Genomic DNA, 14,223 nt, shown 5'->3' on the forward strand with positions numbered 1-14,223 from the left:
GACAGCGTAAATAAAGCCATGTGGTGCAGGCTGCTATGGCAATACGCATACAAGGCATTGTTATAGTAAAAGAGAAACGATGCAGCCATAAACTGTATGTTTGACCAGGATGAGTCCCAAACCAGAACTGAAAATACAGCAGAGCAGCTGCCCCACGTCCAACCTGACTAAAACTATATGGAAATTTTGTCTGAGCTCAACTTTGACAGATTATCCTGATCAAACAATTTTATGGTAGGAATTCAATCAAATATAAAAGTGATAATTCTTGCAGTGTTCAATAGCCCAGTTCATAGAAGTCAGAGTCACCTCCTGTCAACAGTTATTAGACTAATTCCATGTCCCTTATAGACTCTTTTCCATATGATGAAATGCTGCCAAACCATATAAAAGACCAGCATCTGAACTAGGAAATAGAGACAATAAAATTAATGTAAATAAACAACAAAGGAGCAATTAACAGCCTTTGATGGCAGCAAATCATCAATCCAGACGTCAGCCATGTTGGCAGTGCTGACCATACACTGCGCATCTGAACTCCCCACCGTTCCTCATTGTTTGCTGCCTTCAATGGGATTGTGTTTTCTGAATGTACCATATAGCAGATGACCATATTGTCATATTAGAGAAGAAGTGTTTCCACTGATCGCTGCTGAGGGGCAATTACTTTACTTCAGTGAGCTGTAAAGTGTGTAGATCAGCTCAGATGGCGGTATAACAGTTACTGAAAGGCTGTCACAGAAAAAAAAAAAAAAATCCATCTCATGTAACATCACTGTCTGTGAAAAACTAAATTAGCTACTTAACATCTGTGAGAAATTGTATTTTTTATCACCATGACAAAAAAAAAATCACATAAGAAAACGCTATTGATCAATATTAATAATTAAAGATTCTTTTAAGTGTCTTTAGGCTGACTCATACCGGTTCAGCCAGTATAACACAAGTGCTGTGGGTGTGTAATTCAAGTCCACTACTTCAGCAAAAGTATGAACACCCCATGTTGAAAATACTCCAATACAATAAAGGTATGTCAGTATTATTGCAATATTTACTGAAAGTGTCAAAAGTAATGGTCTTCATTGTGCAGTAAAATGATTCCTGTCTGTGATTTACTATTATATCTGATGTTTTTGGATTGATATTACTGCTGCATTAAAGGGATACTTCCTCTTTTTAGCAACTCTGTTTTACTGTGAAACTCAGCAGTGTTTTGTGGACTAAAAAACTAAACCTGACCTTCAATTACCGTGACGGTGAGTAGATAATGGCTGAATTTTCACTTCTGGGTGAACTATCCCTATAATGTTTAGCTTTATATGCAAGTTGGGTCATTTAATTTACAGCAATGCATCATGTTCTGTAAGATTATATGTTTGCACTATTTAAGAATTCACAAAATGTTATTTTAGAGGAAGTGTATATCAAGATATATATTTATTGTGGATTAGCCTGAAAATACCCAGATATTAAGCCATATCAAACAGCCCAAGGTTTCCACATTTTCCTGAGAGATGTGGTTGGTGTATAAAGAAAAAAGATATGAGCAATGCTGTCCTCAACATGTCATATCACAGCCTAAGCTACAGATTCACAATTGTGAGTTTCCGGTTTCTTTTAAAGAGCTAATCGCAGTTTCCCAGAGCCTCCTTCGTGTTATGTGCATCATAACTTGTACCTACCTGTACAGGAGGTCTGAACCACTCATAAGCTGTCCCATAGTTGCAGTATAGTTCACATCTAGGCAACTTCATGAAAATGAATTATGAAAACAATGTTTCTGTTTAGAGTGTATCATGAGAATGTTGTCATTTAATCTGTCTATTTTTTATCATGATGGTAGCCTATAATATAGATTAGTCCAGATTAGTTCAGACCGTGTTTATTGCTGTAAACTAAAAGTGAAACGAAAACTGAAGTAAACAGTGAAGAAAAGGTTGTAAACTAAAATTTAAAAAAAAAACTATGCCCTTTAAGAAAAACTAAACTGAAAGAATTTTGTCTGGTTACAAAACAAGCAGTATAAATGATCATAAATTCATTTTAGCTCTCAGTTTCACTGATAAGGTATCAAGGTTCCTTTATTGTCACTTTCACTAAAACTAAACCAAAATGAAATCTAAAAGTCAAAACAAAAACTGAAAATGAAAGACTATTATAACCTTGGTTCAAACCACAGAAATGCAAATTTCCCTCTCACTTTTTCTCTTCATACTATGAGAGAAGCCATACTTCTCGTCCCTAGTCTTGAGAACAAACACGCCCCCATCTGGGTGAAAAAAGGTGCTGTATAAGTGTCAGTACCAAATTAGGGAAAAAAAAAAAAAAACAACAACAGTGGCACCATGCCTAAAAGTTGCTGCACCACATTTTGCTTGTCAAACACTAAAACAACCCAGTTTTAGTTTGGCTTAACAGTCTTTTCAGTGGACAGACCGTCAGAAGCAGAGGTTATTTTGACATTATTAAGTCCCATACATTGAGCTAACCTTCTAGTAATGAACTTTGTAAACAGCATAAAATAGCAAAGGAAAAAACACCTTTTTTTTTTTTTTTTGGCTCATAGTAAATGGTTGCTGTATGAAGCATAGAAGGCAATAAAAAAAGAGACAGCTTTACCACTTACAGTAGAGGCAGACAAATATGGAATTTTTTAGATTGATTCCGATTTTAGAAAATTCACTGATTACTAATATTGTGGCCACAACAGTGAATTTTTGAGGTGGAATGAAAAGAAGATATTTTCTATTTGAATTGTGCACTGTTAGTATGATGCAAAGATACCCTGAAGGGTGTTTTCTTGAACAAATAACTTTACTAAAGAATATTTGAGTTAAATATTCTTTATTGTGTTAAAATGTTGAACCACTGTTGAACCACTGAGAAAATAATGAATAAGTCAATAGCTAAACAGACATCAGAACTGTCTGGTATCAGTCAATTGCTGATTTTTAGAGCTCCTCTTTACCTCCTAAATGTCCCCCGCTGTGCTAAATCTAAATCACTTCAAGCAGTGTTTTCTGCATCATGTTCTTAGGCATCTACACTGCTATGACATCGCCTATCAGCCCATAATTGGGTCCATATCAGGCCCTAGTTTACAGTAAGGATCAGATCACCAAAACAGCAACATAAAATTTCATATTGACAGAAAAAGTAGCAGATGTCAGAAACACATTCCCTAGAGATTCAATTAGGTAGCTGCATATGTCAAGTTCATCCACTTCATCAACCCCTAATTCTTTTTTTTTTTCAACATAACTATACTGATCATTGATCGACATAAAATAATTGTAATTATGGTATTCTTATTTTATGCTATTAAATCAACAAAGACCTCTGAATCTGCACTCACTGCCAGTCAAATTAGAGGCGCTGCTTTCACTCAAATGACATAAGGGAAAAGTACTGCTCTCTGCTGGGCTGCTCAAACTATCTGCAGCTTAGGTGCATGGTGTGTACCTTAACTTGCTGTAATTCCAAGATGCCAGAACAAAGATTTATCACAGCAGGAAGTGATTCACCGCATATGCATCATTTGACAGAGAGACCATGGAAATTGCAAACAAATATGAGTCTTTTCAGGAGGTTACTTTCAAACAACTGTGTGTCCTCACACAAATAAGCACTACCACCCACTCTGATGTCACACACCGAGAAAAGTGGACATGTGTACAGAATTTTACCAATCCGGAGGCACACATGTACGTTTTAGGAATTTTTGGCTGACATTTTGATCCACAGTGAATATGGTGGACAAACCTGGCTAGTGCCAGTTTCCACTGAAAGCTCAGTGTGAAATCAAGACCACTGCTGGTGTGACATGAAGCCCACCTCATCCTTTGAAATCTGCAGCCAATGTACGTTCAGCTTGGCTCAATTATCATAGAGATATGGTGAATTAGAGGGAATCTTTGCAGCCGAGAAACGCCGCAAAGACTATGAAGAAGAGCAGCAATTAAAAGCCGGCATTTTCTGTGGTCTCCACTGTTTGATCTTGATATGTTAACCTCCTATTTTCAGCGAGAGGAAAGACACGGCAATGCCCACTGAAACAGTCAGAGCAGTTACATGACTAAAGTCAGCATGATGTTTTTGACACCCATCACAAAGACAAGCTGCTCCCACTTGTCATGTTTCATTATGAATCCCAGAGGATTAAAGAGCATACTGACACACACTGTATCATGTAAGCCTGTTAACTTCCAGACTGTTTCATAGAAAAAGGCTTGTATATCCTGGATGCAATTATAATAATACAACAAGGTCTACAGCTACATACCTTGTGTCTGTTCTCCTGAACAGAGGGAAGCTGAAGTTCAAATACAGTATCATAAACTCTTGTAGTAATTATGCAGTTCCTCCCCCTCTTTTTCGATAATTATACAATAAAAGACTAACTTTTTACTTTGTGTGTTTCCAGCAAACACAACATATGCAGATTCAGTGGTAAACACATTTTTATCATGACTGAGTTTGTTAATTATAGGCTAAAAGATTCAAATAAGTAATTCCTGGGAAAAACAAACTGTTTAAGCCATTAGACGTCAGACTGTGTTTTAAGTCGGGAAATTTCAAAAGATGTCCATGGTTGGTTTTCTACCAAGTCAATTAGCTGAACAAACTGAGCTCTTTGTGATTAGACATGAGCAGATGGGGAAAGTCAAAAGTAGTCATGAATGAATTTACAAATAATAAGACCTGCCAAGAATTCATTCACTTCTGATCAGCAAACACAACTGTAAGTGCTTACAGACCTATCTGTTTACTATTCTACTTTTAGAAAATTGTCTTTCACAAGACATTTAAAGCGACAACTGATGTTGCAGGGAAGCAAATGTAATTTATTCAAATATAAATTACAAAAGTTCAACTACAATTTTTTTTTTTATGATTAAAACACAGGGCTGTTAATCTAATATCACTTCATGCACTACGCCACACAGATGGTAAGATTCAAAGTAGATTCCTGTATTAATGGCAATCCAGATGTGACCATCTTTTTCTACCTCTGCACTCTCTGAGGACGTTAACCATTTTAAGGTCCAGCTGAAATCAGTTTTATTCATCCTGTTTAGAGTCAAAAATAATTTCAACATGTTCTGTTACTCTGTTGTTAACCGTTTATATTATTAAAAGGAAGAGAAAAAAGTCTTTAGGGATATATCAAACATGCACATGCTTTTGTTTTCGACTCGGGCACTGGAGGGGCAGGTTGGTTCTCTGTTTGACTGACAGCAGCTGGCAGACAGAGCTCTGGTGGGGGAATAATCCACAAAATAAACAAACTTGCACTGGACAAATAGTGTGTTGTTATTACTGGCATTTCAGAGCAAGAACCACACCAGTATTTAAACAGACTGAAGTGACATTTTCAGATAGGTTTATATGCTGTTTAATGTGCTGGGGCTGAGCTGCCAATAGGGATGAAACAGCAATCATTTCCACGATAAACTCATTCCTGACTTTAATATTACTGTTTCAATTTTCAATTATGCCGATAACAGTGTTTGGTTATTGCTCTTTGAATAACTCAGTAAATGCTGTCCAGCATCAAACGCAGTGTCCCAGACACAGACGCAGCAGCTACATGGGTTTGTTTCACATCAATGAAAAGACTGATGGTGCTAGAGGATGCGGACATGATGCCATTTCAAACTGCGGAGAGGTTTTTAATATAAAAGATGGCGAAATGATTTCAGCGTGTATCAGTACTTTTTGAACATTTTCGTTTCAACAGTGATAACAATCCCGCGAAACTAATTTTAACTGTGATCATTTTGGTCAATTTAATCGTGATTTTCATACTGTGCAGGAGAGGATGTGTGTTCCTGTTGTTTGATGAGACAGAGGCTTTAGCATAAAAGCGTTGCTGTGCTGTGTGGCCGTCTGCCTGTGATGGAGCAGTGACATTACTGATTCATGTAAAGATGGTTTAAAGGTAGAGTCAATTTAGAGGCAACTTCCTGCAACCATAGGTCTTATATTAAATAGGATTTTGACCAGTTTAATATACAGTCCATGACTCCAACTCGCTATGTGGACTGCAGTACTCATTTCTGGATACACAATTGTTAGATATTGACTTTTATTTTGACACCTAAGCTACCCTGGCATTGAACATTTACTACACACAGTATGATACTGTACACTACTGCCCTTGACTTAAAGGCTATCCTTGTTGAACGTTATCCTCCTTTCATCTCTTCTTCACATTTTAAAAAAAGACCAAATAATGAACCTCAAGTACCTACAGACATAAAACGTGTTTTGGATTAGCTTTTTGTACACATCTGTGATAGACATCAAGATCAGTGCTGGAAAGAGTACTGAAAATTTGTACTCAAGTATAAGCACTGTTACATCGCTAAAATATTACTCAATTACAAGTAAAAGTACCGGTGTTAGAAATATACTTCAGTAAAAGTACAAGGTATTTGAGAGTAACTAAGAAGATTACATGGTGAAATGAATACCTAAGTACAAGCAAAAGTAAAGACTTGAAAATCTACTCATAAAAATACAAGTACCCCAAAAAAACTACTTAATTACAGTAATTTGAGTATTTGTAATTAGTTACTTCCCCCCCAGTGGTACTATTCATAGTACCACTGCTTTGCTCGCCGTTTGATTGATCAGATCAGTAGCAGACATCTGACTATGTGGTATCAGTCTATCCCGTTCTATTTCATGCTGTACTTGACAAGCTCTCAAATGAGACTTGTAAGATATCAGACAGACTTCCAAATTCTCACAAGACCATCTTTGTAGACTTGTGTGAGTGTGTGTTTGTGTATATGAGAAAAGAACAGGTGGTCATTGATTCAACCTTTGGTGGAAGAGCAACAAGACACAAGGGACAGTAAAAGAGAGAACAAATGTGACAATTTCTGCAACCAAATAAAAACCTGAAACAATGGTGGATCAAAGAAATTATTCAGGAGCAATTTAACCATTATAGAGGCCCGAGGCAAGCAATACAAACAACTTAGCCAGCCAGTAAGCATTAGAGATGTAGACTCATGAATAAATGATCCTTAGATCTCCAATTTGACATCACAAAGATACACACTGGGCCCACCATCAAAGGCCCTCCATCTCTGCCAGTGAGTTGTCACTGCAGAGGTAATAACTTTCTATTTCTCTCCCTACCTCCCTCCTTCCCTCTCTGTCTCTCTCGGTTCATTTTTCATGCAACACAATGTAATTACATCTCTCCGCCGCTGAATCCAGGGTAGCAACGTTTGATACTGACACACCCGGCCCCCAGACGTCTTGTGGGTGTCAAGACATCAGACGGCTGTGGAAGTCAACCACCTGCTGGGTGCACCCCCGCACGTCGCCGCTTGATCGGCAAAACCAATCCTGCACGATTTCAGATATGTGTTAATACTGACAATCAAAGTCCCACGTTTGGAAATGACGCTGCATTCCTCGTGATCTCAAAGCTGTCGCGGACAGAGCACACATCAGTTCTGGTGACAAGTGTACTGATGCAGATACTGCCAGATGGAAGACTGAGGCGAACATGTGGGCTTCTAAATAAACTCCTCTTCTAAAGATTTTTTTCCTTTGTTTTACCACAAAGATTGGATTTTACAACTTTGTTGTGCATCAAGTGACTGGCATTAATGAATGTATGAAAAAAATTACATAGAAGTTAAAATTTAAAAGGTTTTCATGACATCATGTTCAAGAGATTAACCATCAAGGCTACACGTCAGTCAATAGGATAAACATAAAATATGTAAGTTCTGACACTGAGGGTCTCTCTTACATTAAAACAACTATAAAAGACATAGTTTGATGACATCTGAAGTAATGTGGGGAAGCTGTACCACATTTAGAACAAACACCCGGCTGCCATGTCCAAGTTTGTATGTTTGCTTTTTTAATTAACTATTTAGCTAGCGGTTGGATGGATGTTGGACTATAAAAAGCAAAATGAACACAACCTGACATGACAAGTTTATGTGATTTACACTGACAAGTGCTAAAGTGTCAATTACTATACTTAAAGCTAAATGTCTATTCCATACATAATATTTAATTGCATTGTAAGACTCACCAGTGAACAAGTCCAAAGGACATACCTGTCAAAGTTACATTGGCTTAGTTCAGGAATTTATGTGCTGATATTAAGATATTTTGAGGCATTGTTTTTCAGTCCACCACAAAACCAACTGAGCTTTATCATCACGTCTTGTTACAACGGCGAAAAAAAAAGACATTATTTTGCTTGATTTCTGGTGCGAAGAAATGTATTATACATGAACCAATATCTGTACTGTTTGAACAGCTGATACCATTTTATTTTCTCTGTAAGATGGTGCAAAGTTGGCGATTTCCATCTGTGCAATCCGTTATAATCTCCCATTTTATTATAATATTTTTGGCATTTTACTGATTTTAAAGAGGACATATTTTGATGGCCAAAAATGTTACCAAACATGATGCTCATTGGGTCCTGTGAAAAAAAGGAAATTATTTTACATTTCTTCTGATTAGACCTATCTTTGCTGCTAAATTGTCAGCCTATATTGGCCTATCACAGCATATCAGTCTAAATCAGTATCGACATATATGAGCTGATAAATATTGGCTCTTATAAAATCTGATTTGGCAGAAATTAATTTGAATTCTTAGGCAAAATGTTGTTTAAAAACCAAAGTATGGTTAATGCATTTTTTGAAGAAAGGACCAAGAGAGGACCAATCTTTCATCTTCATCAATGTTTCATTGTTCACAAAACATCTAAAAAAAAATTATTAATTACCAAAGATTTGTATCCGTTTTTGGATCCGATTATAATGCATGTCATCTTGTAAACATTCACTTCTGTAAAATCTATTTTTTACATCACATCATCATATAATGTGCAAATAAACTAAACTAAACTGAGTCTGAACTGTTCTTTGTTTTTGTTGTAATAGTGATGTCAGTTACATTTGTTTTGGTCAGAGCCATAAAATATTAAATCATCCATCTTTGCTCACTATATCTTAGCCTTTCTTACATTTAGGTGTGCAGAAACTGCAGGTTATATAAAATTATTTATAAATACAAACATGTGATCAATATTGGCCATGAGACAGGTAATTATTGGTTATCAGTTACACTTACTGTTACTGTATAAGTACAAACATTGTTATTTGGTAGCTAAAATGATATGAAAGCAATCCCTTTAAAAACAAAAGCAAAACTTACATTTTGATGAGAACCCTTTAAAGTTAGTTATTAAAGAATGTGACCATGATATGAGATAAAAATGAAAGTTCTCTCTGTAATGGCAACACTTTCTAAATTACCTCAAACATATCTTTGCTCTTCTGTTACTGCACTTTTCTAGTTATTTTGCCTAATGACTGACATATATGCTGCTATGTGTGATAAGATAAAGTAGGCTGAAAGTTTAATCACCATGCTGATGCACTGGTGGGGCTCTAGTAGAGATAATGACTTTTGAATACCAAAATGGGACAGTTTAATGCAGCAATGTTTCTTTTTATGTACACAACATAGACATTAAGTTAAAAATGTTACAGAACAGAGATACAGTGATGAGGTTTAAGTACAGGATTATTGTGGCTAAGGCTCACACAGCACACATCAGTTATGTTCCCTTATACCCGAGTGCAGCATCCAAAATATGTCAACAGTCATCAAGAAGGAGCTGCAACCTGCATGAAGCATCCGCTTTGAAAACAGGTCCCACACGTGTCTAAACACTGGCCACCATATTAAAAGGGTCAGTAAGCCATGAATAATTATCTGCTGCATGAACACAGACCTGACAAAAAGATGAAGCCCTGCCTGACTCGCAGCTGTTGTCCACGTCTTGTGTAAATGGTTCAACACGCAGAGAGAGGTCAGCTCTCTGTTGGGAAATGAAAGTTTAACACAGACTCTGATTGTAGCCTAATCGGGGTCTTAGTTTCTCCTATCACTGAATGCCTGCATTACCCACAAGGCATCATACTGAGGCAAGATTATTTAGCGAGTAAACAAGCTGCCACACGTGTCAGAGAGATGGATTTCTTTCATCATTTACTATGCAGGTAAAGTTTGTGCGCACAGAGATACTGTATGTGATTCATTCACAGTGTTCTTTTATGTTCGTGCATCTGCATGTAATTTTGATGAGAAATTCACCCGATGTGTCAGTCAGAACAGGATTAATGACGTATCTGCTATCATAATGATGCAAAATAAGTTGTCAGCATCACTTCAAAGTCTTCCCCTCTCACTACAGCAAATAAAAAGCATGAACTCAACTGATGGAGGAGCTCTAAACACCACAGGTGTGGTCTGGCACACTGCCTTTGCCCCCATGGAGCTTTACTGCAAACCTCAATGCAGTAGAAAAATGACTCAAAGACAATGTGGTAAACAGACTTCAGCTGAATTAGTATTATCTAAATAGAATCGCCTTTTCTTCTTGGCCTGGATAAGACAAGTTTAGCACCGTGGCACAATTAACATAGTGGCCTGCAGCTGAATGTGGAAGAGAGAAAGAGGCAGAGATAAAGCACGAGAGAAAGAAACAGAGCAGCAATAAAACTACAAATCAACTTTACGTGTTCGTGCCTCCTGGTTAGTGACGCACAACAAGTTCAGATGTATAATGCTTAAATATGAATAAAATATATTCCCAGGTTTCTTTGATTCACCAGCGAAAAAGCTCGTTTCAGTCAGCCAGCTTACACAGAACAGATGTATTATGTTCAAACCAAACATAGTAAACAAGAGCAGAGGAATGATTTGGCATGTAAGTGCTGACCTCATCACCACCCACAGGCTCGAGACAAGAGTAAACTTCCTCTTCTAAACCACTAGTTACAGAGCTCAGCACGAGCTTTCATTTACCACAGTGTTTGAGACCAACCATCGTGTGTCAGCTTACCTGCGAGGCACCTCAGGCCACAAGGGGAACATACCATGTACTGATATAAGAATGGATAAATCTAAATCCAGCAATGCACCTGCACTACTGCAGCAGCAGCAGCAGCACAAAACATTTCAGCTATACAGCAGATAAAATACCAGCAGCAAATTAAAATCACAAAAAAGTAGCTTTTTATATGCATGGCACATGAATTTCCATCGGGAATAATACAGTTATGTCTTATCATAAAATAGAAGAACAGCATATCAGCAGTTTTTATCTAAATATGACAAAATAAATATTGTTACTTAGCTATATATTATGTGAGAAGAAACATGTTGAAATTCATATTAAATTTAGACTACAGGGAATCAATTAGGCAATGTGAGGCCTGCAGTCATGTTTATATCCCCATCACATAAATAATATTACTCTCACCTTAAAAAAGACCAAAACAAAAACTACAACCAGGGGAGAAACATGCCATAAAACCACTTAAACACACATTGATATTCAACAGATAGGAACTGAAAACATCAAAACACACCTGCAAGACATAAACCAGGTGAAAATCCGCTCAACAGCTCAGCTACCAGTACTAATGCAAATACTGCACACAGATTGATGAGATATATCAGCGGAAAATTAACAGCCGGCAGACAAAAAACCTCAGAGCAGCATCAGCCAGGTACAACTGTGACCAAACACGCAGCAAAAAAGCAGCAGGTACTTACTGCGGTGAGTAAACTGTGATCCAGACATGTGCTTGGAGTCAGGCCCGACTGGAGAGTCCACTTCAGGCTTTGAGTGGCGTTTGACACCGCAGATGATGATGAGATGAGGTCCGGTGTGAGGAGGCAACCGCGCCAAACTGGATTATCCCTCAACAGAGGCGACCTGAAGTGTCTTTGTGACTTTGTGACGGTTAAAAAAGTTTGCTCGTAAAGTAACTATAAATGTTACGTGGGGAGCAGCAGCGTTACAAACATTTACCTCCAACGGTGTGCACTGTCACCTAGCTGACAAGGTGTAGGTCAGAGCTGGGGAAGTGGGCGGGGCTTTCTCAGTTTAAACAGCACACCTGTTTGAAAAAGGTGCGTTTGATTGACTGAACTGGTCGGCCGAATTGACAGCAATTTAAGTAGGCCAAATGTGAGGCCTCCGTTTTTTGCCTTAACTGGCATATGTATTGTTGTGAGTTTATAAACCAATATCAAATAAATAAGACATTTATTAAATCACTTATAACACTATTAAATACAAACAAAATATTTGAAGATCCCCTGCAGACATGGTTTATAAATTGTTCTACTAAATATAAATGAACCTCTATCTGATCTTTTCACACACAAAAAAAAAGTTCAGTTATCTTGTTAAAATCATGGTGAGACTTGGGGGACATTTTTTAACAGTTTCCTTCAAAACTCAGACTACTTTAATACAGTAGTCATCTTTTGATATGAGAAACATACATGTGTGCATTAATTATTAATGCAACTGATATATTTTCACCGATTAAATGCAATGCAAAAAATGATGGGGCAACTGTAACATTAAATAAATAAGTTATATTAGTGAATCTCAAATAAAAGCACACCTCACTGCTGTAGTATCTAATTATATTACTTTTCATTGCTGATTTTTTTTTTCTGATGATGATTTTTTTTCTGTTTATGGTTCAGATTCTGCTCAATGTCAGGCATCATATAAGTCTGTTTCTATTTTTGTAGAATTGAGTTAAAAGTAATTCTACATTTAAATTTAGTAAAATACAGAAAAAAATATGTCATTACAGACAAACAAGGTGCTCACATTGGGCGATGTGGATCTTGTCACCTATATTAATATTAGCTTATTCTGGTTAACTTTTGAGCAATAATCTAGAGATTAAATTGATGTAGGTTTAAATTTGTAATTATCTAAGATTTAGACAGCAGAAGAAAAATACTGTGCAACCAAAAAGTAACATTCATACCTCAAAATCAATTTTTTGTTGAGAACTTGTGCTGAGGTGAAATGATCCTGCTCCTTTTCCACAGGCAGAAAGAGAGAGAGTCTTACCGAGTGTGTTTTTTACTTCACTGTTAAAGCCATTCTCGGTGAACCTGCGCTGGAGGCTTCAGGTTTCCACATCACACTTTTGCAAGTTGAATATTGGACCAGGATTAGCATCCAAACTATTTTTATATCACAAATCATACTCGTAGGCTATTTTCAATGCTGCACGTACAGAAACTTTCCACTTTCTGCAGATAAATGTGTAAATATCCTTCTAGTGTCAAACACTGCACACATTCTGAACAGTGAAACTCAAACATTCGAATACAGAACAACATGTTTTTGAGTGGAGGTGGACTTCAATATATTGAGAAGAAAGAATGAATAATCCAAATGAATAATAATGAATAGAGAATGTCCTTTTTAGAATGTTCTTAGTTTGTAATGTGTTTAGTTCATTTTTACCAATTCAAAATATCACTTTGAACCACAAAATCTTTTGGCTGCCAGTTGAGACAAACAAGGCAAAGCCATTTGCTTCCAGCAGAGTGGGCAAACAGCCACCACTTTGGGTGCCTGTTTTCATAGTTTTTCATAAGCAATCAACACTTGGTAAGATTTTAAGATTTTTTTTATACAGAATCTAATTATTGGGACAGATATTTCTGGCAGTCATACAGACATTTCCGAAAATATACCTGACAATATAAACTGTGTCAACTACAAATCTGTCACCTCTCAGAGAAAAACCCAATGAATGAAAGGAGAAACACAGCAAATATAGATACTAAGACACATGGGGAAACTGAGAGAGAGAGAGAGAGAGAGAGAGAGAGAGAGAGAGAGAGAGAGAGAGAGAGAGAGAGAGAGCACTTTCCATCATTATCCACTATCACTCCACTATAATCAAAATACCAAATGAGAGAAAAGTGTTCATTCACTTCCAGGGAATTGTAGAATCTATGCCAAGGAGCTTGAAGCTTTTTTAACCTTTTGTTGGTTTGAACTGTAATTTCTCCCTCATTTATTCATAATCATTTGTATTAAAATTTTTAATCACTTTGTTGAAAAGTTCTTTCTACACTGTAAAAAATAGTTGAGTTAGTTGTATTGAGTGAATTTTAAAAGAACAAGTTGAAGTAATTTTGTAATGACAAAAGAAATTAACTTTCTAGTCAAATGAACTTCATGTTAATTCACTTGTACTTGAGAAAACATGTTCATTGACCTTAAGATATTAAGTTGCATCAACAACTTCAGTCGCACTGTCAATTTTGATTTCTTTTTACATTTTCTCAGTTTGAAAAGTCACTTCTTTATTTTAGTCAGACAAATGTCAG

Source organism: Lutjanus erythropterus, chromosome 20 (assembly GCF_056507025.1).
Source record: "Lutjanus erythropterus isolate fLutEry1 chromosome 20, fLutEry1.hap2, whole genome shotgun sequence".
Taxonomy (NCBI): domain Eukaryota; kingdom Metazoa; phylum Chordata; class Actinopteri; order Lutjaniformes; family Lutjanidae; genus Lutjanus; species Lutjanus erythropterus.